Here is a 12,748-nt window from a genome sequence, read left to right as displayed (position 1 = left end):
TGGACCAATCCGTCTCTCTACGCTCTATCTCATCTAAATCAGCAGGTCAGTGGCTAAACGGCCATGATGAAGGTAATTATGATGAGGCAACCGATACAGACTATGTCTACCCATTGGGCGATCATATGGACATTGAGGAGACAGTTGTGTCTGAGAACTATTTGTGCTACACTCTTTCGCCAGCAAGGCTAGGGACATGGCCAACGATGGACATACCGGTGGTGCAACCTCTCGGGTGCTTGCCTTCAACGCCTCTGTCCCTTGCCTTTCTGTGCCTAAAAGGAATTTTGTCATTCCTTCTTTTGTTGGGGCTCCTCTACCCTCGGGGGGATGTTCTAGACGGGGGTCTTCGGGCGCCTCTTTACCAAAGGAGGTGACTTTGTTCTCTTCTGCCCTCCGCACCACTACGAATGGATCAGGACCTTCTCGATCCCCTTCCCTGTCCAAACGTGCCTCGCCCTGTGCACACATTTCCCCCAGTCAAGCATATGCTTCCGCCTCTGAAGATCCTCCTTTGGCAAGGAGGTATAGACAAACTATGAGCCATCACCTGGGAAACTTTCCCAAAGGCAAGTGGGGAACCTTGATGGATGTCCCCGACGTCGAACTAGAAGACGCCTATATGTGAGCCTCCATGCAGGTACTTGTTAAAACCTTCGAATAATAATAATAATATATTTTTTTGTTTTAACCTCTCTTGATCCCCAAGGTTTTATTCTATGTTTTTTTCTTTTGGTCTTACTTAGGCTTCTATCCTGGGTCACTGGCTTATCGCCTCAAGCTTTTCATCTGCACAACTGGCTTCAATATCAGCTTGAGGAGGCCATGGGGAACCTTTCGATGGTTGAGGCTGAGAAGGATGCCTTATCAGTGCGGGTCCGTGACTTGGAGGTGCAAGTGGCTGAGGCAGTTCAACAGAGGGATGCTGCTTTAGCACAGGTTGCATCGACCTCTTGCTCCAACACCAATCTAGAGGCTACTATCCGTACCCTGAACGAGAGGATTGCTACGCTCGAGGCTAAGCTTGTAAACGCTGAGAACAACATAGTTAAGCATACGCTACATGCCGTGTGGAGGACCAACCCTGCCGTTGACCTGTCTCCCTTTGGAGATTATGCAGTTGAGAAAATTTTAGAGTGGAAGGGTCGAGATAGAGACTTGTAGATTCCTTTGCCTTCGGTTTACATATGTTGTTGCCATGTAATCTCTCGTATTGTTTCCTCTTTCTCTTTTTGTGTTTATCGAACTTAAGGGAATTTGGTAAGCCCCCCTTATTATTACTATTAGTGGATTACATATCTCTTTCTTGATCTGATGATGATAATCTTTTTGGTGGACCTTGATTATACTTTTAAGGACACGTTAACCCATTGGGTTCTTGAGGTCCTTTTATATTTTTTTTGCTCGCTTGTTACTTTTTGCGAGAAGCGTCCTTCTCATCAATATGCATAGTACTATTTCCTTAAGGGTCTCTTTTAGGAGCCTTTTTGGCTAGCCGACTTACAAGCCATTCTAGACTTATTGGGAGATTCCTTTACTTACGGCCTCACCCCCTGAGGGGGTGTCATCCTTTGGTTGGAAGTCATCCTTTTACAATATTCCCTTGATATTCATAAGTGTAGCTAATCCCTTTGAATTTAGAGATAGGAGTTTTTTTTTTTTTTGCTTATACACGTGCCTCCTGCCCTGCCCCCCAAGTGCTTGGTGAAATTTATTCCATTAGGCACTTTGGTTGACGCTCGAATAGAGAAGAAAAACAACACATTTATGGCAGGCAGGTTACAACGACATATATAAAATGTTTACAACTACTTGGGAGGTTATCTAGGTAACCTATTTGATTCTTATCTACTAAGTTAACATAACATGCAACAAACTAATCATAGACATTATTTGCATCGGATGTGGAAGTCTTACTGGTAGTACTTCTTGACATGTTCCTCATTCCATGCTCTTGGTATGACGGTGTCATCCATGCGCGCCAACTTATAGGTGTTTGGTGGTATGTATTGAGCAACTTTGTAGGGTCCTTCCCAGTTCGCTCCAAGTACCCCCGCCCCTGGGTCTCACGTGTTGGGGAGTACTTTTCTCAATACCAGGTCTCCTACTCTGAAGATTCTCTCTCGCACCCTCGAGTTGAAGTACCTTTCTGCCCACTGTTGGTATACCGCCACTCTCATTTGCGCCTTTTCCTTTCTTTCTTCTAGCATGTCTAAGCTTTCAGCCATTGTCGCATGGTTGACCTGGTCCACGTATGCCTATATCCTGAAGGAGTCAACCGTCATCTCAATCAGGAGGACAGCCTCACATCCGTACACTAAGGAGAAAGGGGTCTCTCCAGTGGTTGTACGCGGGGTGGTCCTGTAGGCCCAAAGAACATTAGGTAGCTCCTCAACCCAAGCCCCTTTCATCTTCTCTAGCTTTGTTTTTAAGTTCTTCTTAAGGACTTTGTTAAGGGCTTCCACCTGCCCATTGGCCTGTGGATGTACAACAATTGAGAAGCTTCTCCTTATCCTTCTTTCCCTAAAGTATTCCTCGAATGTTTCCCCCTCAAACTGGGTGTTGTTGTCAGAAATAATTTTGTAGGGCACTCCATATCTGCAGACAATGAATTTTTTGACAAAGGTGGTGATATGCTTGGCCGTTATTTTTACTGGAGGTTCGGCTTCAACCCACTTAGTGAAGTAATCTACAGCTATGACTGCATACGTTGCTCCACCTCTACTTGCAGGAAGGGCGCCAACCAGGTCTATCCATCAGATAGCAAAGGGCCAAGGGATACTAATGCTAGTTTACTCATTCGGGGGTTTTCGAGAATAGTTTACGTGCCTCTGACATTTGTTACATTTCCTTGCGAAGTCATTGGCATCTCTCTCAATGGAGGGCAGTAGTTACCTTGCCTCATGGCTTTCCGAGCCGTGGATGGTCCACTCGCATGGTTGTCGCACTCACCTTCATGTATTTCATACAGTACTTTCATAGCCTCCTCCTCATCAACACATCGCAATAGTGGCACAGAAAACCCCCTCTTGTATTAGATCCCATCTATGATGGTGCATCGGACAGCCTTATACACCAGCGTCCGAGCCTCCCTCTTGTCTGTTGGCATAACTCCATCCTTCAGGTAACTTTTAATCGAGTCAGCCCATGACTCCTTTGGGATGCTGACCATGTGAATGTCTAAATTAACGATGCTTGGCCTCAGTAAGTATGCCACAGGTGGAAGCTAGCTTTAGTGGAAGCCAGCTTTGCGAGGGCATCAACATGGGTATTCCTCTCTCTTAGGATTTGCTCTATGCTATACTCCACCTACTGCCTTAGAGAGCCTCCTACCCATTCCAAGTATACAGCCATCATAGGAACCCTCACCTGATACTCACCCTTCACCTGGAACACCACCAACTGTGACTCACTAAAAATGTGTAGATGTGTTACCTTTAGCCCTTGGGCCAACCGCAACCCTGCTAGAAGCGCTTCGAATTCCACCTCGTTTTTCAAGGCATCGAACCCAAACCGTATCGCGCAATACATCCTGTGTCCTTTGGGTCAAATCACCACGATACCTGCTCCAGATCCTCCTTCGTTGGATGCTCCATCCACATGCAGGCTCCATTCTTCAGAACTCCTTGGCTCTCCTCCTACGACTGACTATCCCGCTTCTTTATCTCCTCCTTCATTTGGTCGATAGGTGAACTCCACTATGAAGTCTGCAAGCACTTTTCCATTGATAGAGGTCCTTGGGGTATAAGTGATGTAGAATTGACTTAACTCAATCGACCATTTCATCAGTCTCCTTGAGGTTTCAGGTTTATGCAAGACCTGTCTTAAAGGGCTATCAGTGAGTACTTCGATTGCATGGGCATGGAAGTAGGGCCTCAACTTCCTTGAAGCCACAACTAACACGTATGCCAACTTCTCTATCTCTGGATATCGGTTCTTTGCTTGTACTAACCATTTACTGACGTAGTACATAGGTTGCTGGTGCTTTTTCTCTCCTTTAACAAAGGCAACACTTATGGCATGCTCGGATACTGCCAAGTATAAGTATAGCCTTTCGCCTTTTTCAGGTTTTGCCAACAAGGGTGGCTTCCCAAAGTGTTCCTTGAACTTGATAAATGCATCCTCACATTCTTCATCCCAAGCGAACTTTTTTTTCCCTTTTAGGATATTGAAGAAGGGGAGGCACTTGTCCGTAGACCTCGAAATGAATCTATTAAGGGCTGCCACCCGTCCCATTAGACATTGCACCTCCTTCTTGTTCTTGGGTGTGCTCATTTCTGTTAGGGCCTTTATCTTATCAGGATTAGCTTAGATGCCTCTAGAGTTGACCATGAAACCTAAGAACTTTCCCGAGGATACACTGAAAGTGCACTTGAGTGGATTCAGCTTCATTCGGTACCTCCTGAGTGTGTCAAACATCTCACCTAGGTCTTTGTTGAGTTCTGCGGCATTTTTGGTCTTCACTAGCATATCTTCATTGTATACCTCCATGTTCCTCCCTATCTGGTTAGCGAACATTTTGTTCACCAATCTTTGATAGGTGGCACCCACATTCTTTAATCCGAAAGGCATCATTTTATAACAATAGAGCCCTTTTAGTCACCGCCCGGCCGTCGTCAGCTGGGTTCATAGGTATCTGGAGCTCGGCCGTCGCATCCACCAGCTAATCTATCTTTGGAAGTGGAAAAATGTCCTTAGGACAAGCCTTATTGAGGTTTGAGATGTCAACACATGTCCTCCATTTTCCATTCAGCTTTAGGACTAGCACCGGGTTCGATACCCACATAGGATAGAATGATTTGCGGATGGACCCATTTGCCTTCAACTTGTCAACCTCCTCCTTTAAGGCTGCGTACCTCTCTCGGTCAAGCACTTGTCTTTTCTGCCTAACGGGCCTCGCCTCAGGGGCGATACTCAAATGGTGGCACATGATAGAAGGATCTATTCCCACCATGTCTTCGTGACTCCAAGTGAACACATCCAAATTGTTCTTCAAAAACCTTACCAACTTCTCCTTCGCGTCGCTCTGAAGGCTTTTTCCCACCTTCAACTGTCGCAATGGCTCTTTCATCACCATGATTTCCTCTACCTCCTCCATGGGTTCTGCCCTTTGCTCATCCAAGATTTTTGGGTCTAGTTCCTATGGGTTTGTGCCCCCGTGTACCACCATCGCCATCAGTTCTCGAAGTTTCACAGACGTGCGAAGGGAGGTGTTATAACATTCCCTTGCCTTTCTTTGTTCTCCTTTCGTACTCGCTACTCCACCGGGAGTTGGGAACATGATGGCGAGGTGATATAATGAAGTTATCACTTTCAATTCTCTTAGGGATGGTCTCCCCAATACCACATTGAAAGCTGAAGCACAATCTACCACGATGAAGTTTTCCATGACTGTGGTCTGTCTGGGTTGTTCTCCCATGGTGAGTGCCAATTCGATCACCGCTAACGGTTGTATCGAGTCCCATGTGAATCCGTATAAGGAGGATTGACAGGGTTTCAAGTGTCTGACGCCCAAACCCATCTTCTCCAAGGCGGGGAGATATAAGATATCCACAGAACTTCCCTTGTCTACGAAGACCCGATGCACACGCATGTTGGCCAATTGAACTGTCAACACCAAAGGATCATTATGGCGAAAGTGCACCCCTCGTGCATCCTCCTCCATGAAAGTGATTAAGTCATTTCCTCCCTTAAAGCTTTTCGGGGGTCGTTGCTCCAACCTCATGACACAAGGTGGTGGACTCCGTCTGACTTCTCCAGCGTACCTGTCTCGACCCTTCCTGGACTCTCCCCCAAACCCCGGACCTCCAAAGATCATTCTCACTTCTCCTTGTATCTCCGGGGCTCTTCCTTATGCCTGAGGTATCACTGGCTCATCCTCCGATTTCAGCTTTTCCCTTCTGACGTATCGGCCTAGGTGCCCATTAGGGATGAGCTCTTCAATTTCTTCCTTCAAATGGGTACATTCTACCGTGGTATGGTCGATATCCTTATGGTAGTGACAGTATTTGCTAGGGTCCTTCTTGGACCGGTCTTTTCTCATTGGCGGGGGCCTCTTGAAGGGAACGCATATCTCATTTGTTAGGGAAATATGCTCTCTGGTGTCCGTCAGGCTTGTATAAAAGGTGCAAGTCATTTGCTTATGCTCACTTCCGTGTTTGAGCCTTCTCTGTTGATCATCTCTTGGCCCATCATATGCCCTCTTCTTCTTAGCCCCGTTCAACCCTTCATTGACTGGGGGCTTCACGTGGGATTCGTTTTTTCCTGCCTTGAAGTTCGCATGGCCATCCTCCACACGAATGTACTTTTGTGCCCTTTCGTAGAAGTCATCTAGGTCAGTGACTTCCCTTTTGAGCATATTATCCAACAACTTGCATCCTGGACGCACTCCGGCTATGATGGCCATTTTTAACTCCCTGCGGGTCAAGCTCCCTACTTTGGCTGCCTCCATGTTAAATCTGTCGATGTAGTTCTTTAGACTCTTATTTTCTCCCTACTTCACGTTGGCGAGGCTGGTGCCTGTCATTGAGTAATCACGCACGGCGTGATGCTGTTGGAGAAATTCATCAGATAACTGCTGCCAAGACCTGATGGTGTTATATTATTTCATATAATATAATGTTAAATTAAATAATGTGACAAAATGTGATTTTTCACACAAATATGATTTGTGACACCTTGTAACATATTATTGAGAGTCACAAAAATTAGACACATGTGTGTGCCCAAATGTGACATATTTTGGAGTTACAAATTTGTAACTCCCAAATATTACCCAATAATGTGTATATTATATGTTACACATTTGAGATTGGATTTCACAAAGCCATGATGAAATATGGTTGTTGGAGACATGTTTTTAACTCCAAATAGGTGTTCGGAGGTTACAAAATCTTGTGGGACGTTTTGGAAAAATGACTTTTTTGTGCTGAAAATGGCCTGTGGCTGTGGCCTGGGGGACAAAAGCCAGTGGCCGCGGCCAATGAAAAGTCCTGGCTGTGGCTAGTGAGGCTGACAGCCTATTTGGTTTTTCAGTTTTTTCCAAATTGAACGGTTCTAACATCCCAAATAACTCCCAAATCTCCATTTTAATTCCATAAACATCCAATTAAACATTGGTAACAGCCATGGGGATTGGTGGAATTTGAAATTCAAAGGGGTATCTCAAACTCTATAAATAGGAGCCTAATGCCCACTTGTAAGACACCATTTTCCATCCACAAAGCACTTGGCTGGAAAATACACCTTGAGGCTTGATTATTCCAGAAAGCATTTCCAAAAATCTGTGAGAGATCCCTTAGTGCTTAAGTTAGGGGGAAATAAGCTTTTGGACAAAGGATTTAAACCTTGTTCAAGTTGGTGATCCCCAACCCTCTTCACGTAGGTTGTGTAAGTGAGAGTTTACAATTGTTTTGTTCTTGCATTTTCTCTATTTCTTTTCTTCCTATTTTCATTTTCTATTTACTTGTAACTTTTGTTTAGAGTTGTAATCTTCTTTTCTTTTGTTTCAAACACCTTTCCTTTACTTATAATCTTTTGTTTAGAGTTGTATCTTTCACCATTCTCTTCTTCTCCTTCTTCCTCTTCCTTTCATTGTTTGTTTGTATTTTCAGTTATAGAGTTGTAATCAATCATTATGTATTTGTAATATTTTGCATAGAGTTGTATTAAATTACCTTTTCCATTGAGGCAACAACATATATTCTCTAACAGATGGACCCTGGTCGAAGTCTCTTGAACCATTTGTACGCAGGTCCTTTCAATGTGACTGCAAAGCAATGGCACCTGGCTCCGCTACTAATCCCCCTTAACTTCATCAGATCGTTAAATGCGTCCAGATGGTACTTAGGATCTGTGTTTTCTTCATATGGGGTCATATGAGGCTACTTGAAGTTGGCTGGGAGCCGGATGGCTTCGATCTCCTTAATGAAGGCCGATTAATGCTCGAACTCGTCCTCAATGGCTTGTCCTCCAGATGCGTTGACGATCTTGCTCCGTAGGCTCCTCATTTCTGTGTGTACATCTTGTCTCCTCTTTTTCAAGGAGTCTCTCAATGTGGACGGGGAAGCATCTCCCTTTCCTTTGCCTTCTTGGAGTGCCATAGGAGGTGTAGTCCTTTTAACCTCCCTTTTCTTGTTCAGTTCCTCTCGTAGATCTAAGGGTGTTTTCCTTGAGGTGACTTCGACGTAGTTACGAGGCCTTAACCTTGGATGACCTTGGATGATTCTCATCTAGTGAAACGGCCGGGGAAGAGGCCTCCCTCTCATCTTCGTCAACCTTCGGTTCTTCTGGGGCCTCCACGTCTCTGACCAGAGAAGGGTTCATCATGGAGGCCTTCAGTTGGCCTCCATCAAGGTGGACCTCCACCACCCGTGGCTCTCTCAATCGCTTAGAGCATCTTGGCATCTCTTTATGCTGAAGTTAATGGAAGAACAGTGGCTTATCACTTATCCTTCCCACGGACGGCTCCAAACTGTTGACGGTAAGAACTCATCAATGATACAAGGTCAGAAAACTCAAATTAGAATGTGAAAGATAGCTAAGAATAGGATGGAAACAACGTGAATTAGCAGAAAATACTGAACTATAATGGAGTAAGGATCATATATTTCTTTCATGTCTCTCCATAAAATCAGTTTTCCAACCCATTAACCTGAGGGGTCGAAACCTATTTATAGGTGGGCTCTATTGGCCCTTGATACAAGTAGTTCCTAGGAAAAAGGATAAATGCATATATAAGGTCAGGGTAGTGGCTCAGGACATAGTGGTGTCTACCCTGACAATGCCAAAGTAGTGGTGCAGGACATCGTACTGTCGAATCTGGTATATGGTCGAGGCTACTCAAGGAGTGCCTCCACCCTCCGTACAAGTTCGTACCGCCATTACTCGTCAAACACGGATGGCAGGGCCACGCCTCTGTCCTCTTCATGATCGTACATCCCATATCAGTACACGTACCTTGTACCTATTTGTCCTCATCAATTCATGTTTGGCACCTAAGGATTATTTGACATACCCGTTTGGTGTTTTCAAGTGTTCCTCGTTCGCATGTTGAGGTGGCTCCAAACTTTACATGTCATGAGTATCCAAGGTGCGGGGGTGCCCTGCTGGTGGCTCCTACTTCTAGAAGGGAACTAGGGCCACTTCAGCGAGGCATGGGATGTTGGTGGCGAGACAAGGTGCACATGGGAGATACAGCGAGGCTGCACCCTCGCATAGCGAGGGGCCTCGCGTATCGAGGCTGGCCTACTGTGGTCACATGGAGGTTGCAGCCTCACATAGTGAGGCTGGGTTGTTGCGGTAGCATGGAGGCAAGCACGGGACACGGGAGATGTGAAAAGGCTGCACCCTCGCATAGCGAGGTTTCCTCGAATAGCAAGGCTGGCCTATTGTAGTCACATGGAGGTGAGGCACGATGTTTTTCGTAGACTCGACGTGCGCGCGGGAGGCCAGCCGAGGACACGCGCACAGCGAAGGTGACGCGCGTGCACGAAGCCAGCCAAGGACCCTCACATAGCGAGGATGGCATTCGTATGGGTAACCGTCCGAGGACCTTCGCATAGCGAGGGTGCCTCTATTAGCCCAACTCCTCTGATGCCATGTGACGCCCTTGCCACTTCGTGCATATGGAAAGTAGCCAACTGAGGCTCTTGCCCCTTCGTCCCACTAGCATGCATCTCATAGTGTTTAAGGTGCCTCGTAGCGTAGAGGTTCTCCTGAACGAAATTCACAAGGGAAGAATTCCCACACTCACAAGGAGGTTGAGCAATATGCTTCTTGAATGCTTGAAATGCCTACTCACACTCTTCTGTTCATTCAAAATTCTTGCTCCCCCTGAGAAGATTAAAATATGGAATGCACTTGTCCATAGATTTTGTGATGAAGTTGCTCAAGTCAACAATTCTTCCTATTAGACTTTGTATATATTTAATTTTTGCGAGTGATTTCATGTTGATAAGTGCTTGCATTTTTTTGGGTTTAGCTTCTATTCCTCAGAAGTTCTTTATGAACCCCAACAACTTCCTTCACCTAACTTCAAAAGAACACTTGAGAGGGTTAAGCTTCATCTTATATTTTTTCAAGATGTTGAAGTATTCTTGTCAGTCCTTGACATGCCACTAGCGTTTTTCGACTTGACCAACATATCATCAACATACACTTCCATGTTCTTGTTGATCTGAATTATGTACATGTTATTCACTAGTCTTCGGTGAGTCGCACTAGCGTTTTTCATACTGAAAGGCATTACATTGTAGCAGTGTAGCCCAGTATCTATTCGAAAGCTAGTGTGTTCCTCGTCAGGTGCGTGCGTGCTTATTTTATTGTAGCCAAAGTATGCATCCATAAATGATAATATTTCAGGCCCTGATGTAGCATCGACTAGCTAGTCGATCCTTCGCAATGGAAAACAATCCTTTGAGTGAGATTTATTTAGGCCTGTAAAATCCACAAAAGTCCTCCATTTACCATTTGGCTTTGGGAGGGCACGTGGAGTAATTATGTTGTAATTAATTAAATAATTTTGTAATTATGCGGATTATACGAGTTATATTATGATATGATTGTTTATTGATGTTTATGCGGATTAAATATGCTTAAAGGTCCACTTTTGTTAAAAAGACCATTTTTATAAATTTGGCCCATTGAGGGTATAATTGTAATTATATGTGCTATATGTTTGAGACCACAATATTATGTGAATGTTTTTGAGATATTAGACATGAGTAGGACCTTTTGAGCAAGTTAGCAGAAAAGTCACAACGGGGATGAATACCCAACTCGGGGTGAGCCTGGGGTTATTTTGGTGGTTTGGTGAATTACCTTGAATTATTGGGCGATGGAATATATTTGGGAAAGATATTGGTTTTTTTGTGACTAGTGGAATTAATTGGGTATTGTAAGTAAAATTTGAGGTTTAGCGGGAAAGTGGTGTCAAATGATATTTTTGCCCTTGGGGGCTTTGAAGAGAGACTTAATAGGCAGGGGCACTATGGTCTTTTTCAAAGAGTATAGCTTATGACTTGGCTAAGTCTGAAGAAAACTTCACTCTTACATTCTCCCTATTCCTTTGCCTTCCATGGGTTATTGAAGAGGAGTTCTAGAATTTCAATCTAGAAATGATCTAAGATGGGATTGAGTTTGTTGTTGAGAATTATAGGCTGCAAGGGGTTCATCAAGCTAACAGATTCAATTTTTGTAGTGGAATTCAGAGGTAAGTTTCTAACATAATATTGTTTTTAGTTATTTTGGAGAATCGTTGAGTTTTTGAGTTTGGAAATGTTTTAGAAAGTTTTGGTTGTTGTTTGTTGAGTATCTGAGTTGCCAGTGTCATTTGGTGGTCAACAATTGATTGGAATGTTGTTTTGGTAGAGTTTTGAATCGGTTTGCGATTTCTAAAATTGTAGAATTCTTGATGCGCGGGGTTGCACTACGGCGCTGTTCTTGGGGTGCCGCAACACACATGAACTCAGCAAGGTAAGAGGTTCCTCGAACCGAATTTGTGCCGAGAAGCGTGTGCGCAGATTTTGGGTGTGGGCTCTCTACCTTGTTGAGCGTCGCAGGTCAAAAGGAGAGATTTTCCTAAGGCACTTCTCAGTCCATTGTGGGGCCACAATGTTGTCAGGGGGCGCAGCGGAACTAAAGAAACTTTTAGGGTATCTTGGTTTTGGGATTTGGGTACCTAGAGTAGAGGGCTCAGGAATGATGGTACTACCCGAATTAGTGGAATTTTAGGTCCCGAGGGCTAGGGCTCGATCTTAAAGCTCTTAATTTTTTTAGTTCTGGATTGATATTCCTTAATATGTTGTGACTAGGGGTACCGCAAGGCTATAGAGGAAATGATCATGCTCACTGTCTCTTTATCTTATCGCTCAAGACTTGAGGTAAGAAAACTGACATATGCACCGAGTATAGGGCTTGATCACTTGATTATAGAACACGGGTATGACGTGTTGTGAATCTGTTTACAGTAAATGTTTGCTCTAGATCAACATTTGTTGTCATAAATGTTTGTAATGATTTGTTGCTGCTTGTGATTGAACGGTTGGGAGGCCGTTATTGGCGATGAGGTCATTATCGGCACTACATGCGTAATGTAGGCCATAGTGGCGAGGCCAAGCCGTAGTGGTGGGACCATTACAGGGATGCAGTGTGCATCTATTCAGTATGAGTTGTTATAATTGTTGAATTATCCACGTAAATATGGTTATGATTTATAAAGCATGTATTTGATAGAAACACTTATCTGAATATTTTTCTTACTTGATTGAGCTTTCTTGCTAGGCCTTGGCTCACAGGTGCTACGTGGTGCATGTAAGAGCAAAGAAAAGATGGACCAAGCATGAGTTGGAGAGCTGGATCAGCCATGATTTGGAGAGCTTTCTTGTTGGGCCTTGGCTCACGAATGCTACGATCGAGATATCTTTTGTGGATCTAGATCTGTCGATCATTTTTCCGCTTAGGACTGCTAGTTTGTATTTTTTTTTCCTGTAACAATTTATAAACATTGTTTTTTTGGGATACCATGTACTTACAAACCTCTCTTAATGAAAAGTACTACCATTTTGGCCTAAATTTTAGTACCTAACCTATTTATTAATCTTAATCACACTTTTAATTCTAAATGACTTTCTTAGCAAGTTAAGCACTATTTTAAACACACGGTGTAACAGTCTTGGAATAGTAGGGCGTTATAGGATTGAAGACCCATGATGAATAAAATGCTACCCTAATTATTTCGTTTTCCTTA

This window comes from Humulus lupulus, chromosome 4, assembly GCF_963169125.1.
Source record: "Humulus lupulus chromosome 4, drHumLupu1.1, whole genome shotgun sequence".
In the NCBI taxonomy this organism is placed as follows: Eukaryota; Viridiplantae; Streptophyta; class Magnoliopsida; order Rosales; family Cannabaceae; genus Humulus; species Humulus lupulus.
Note: the sequence above shows the minus strand (reverse complement) of the source record.